The sequence below is a fragment of the Penaeus monodon genome, chromosome 31, assembly GCF_015228065.2.
Source record: "Penaeus monodon isolate SGIC_2016 chromosome 31, NSTDA_Pmon_1, whole genome shotgun sequence".
In the NCBI taxonomy this organism is placed as follows: Eukaryota; Metazoa; Arthropoda; class Malacostraca; order Decapoda; family Penaeidae; genus Penaeus; species Penaeus monodon.
The window spans coordinates 28,310,953-28,311,221 of NC_051416.1; the positions used below are offsets into that span (position 1 = coordinate 28,310,953).

The 269-nt window shown below is 39.0% G+C and overlaps 2 protein-coding genes across 2 annotated transcripts in view; one reads left to right on the forward strand and one right to left on the reverse strand.

The window, feature by feature from the left end:
• LOC119592946 (RNA-binding protein 42-like) overlaps positions 1 to 269 on the forward strand; it is a gene marked incomplete in the record, with an annotated part of 51,935 nt that overhangs the window by 21,101 nt on the left and 30,565 nt on the right.
• The window catches only part of LOC119593148, a 13,383-nt gene that overhangs the window by 12,048 nt on the left and 1,066 nt on the right, over positions 1 to 269 (reverse strand). The window lies entirely within an intron of this gene.

Below are 269 nucleotides of genomic sequence, written 5' to 3' on the forward strand. Positions count from 1 at the left end.
ATGAAAAGGAATAAGGGAAAGGACATAGAAATGTAGAGGAGAAATAACAGATACGGATGAAGGAAGAAATGCACCAATAAATGAATGAATGAATGGATGGATGGAAGGATGAAGAATTGAATGTAAAAGAGACTGAGAAGGAGAGATAGGTGGAGCTGGAGAGAGAAGTGGGAGTGGAAGAGTGAATGAACAGGTGAAAGAGAGAAAATGAATGAATGAATTAATGAGGGAAGGCAGGGGAGAGGGAAGGTAAATGAATAAGCTTACAA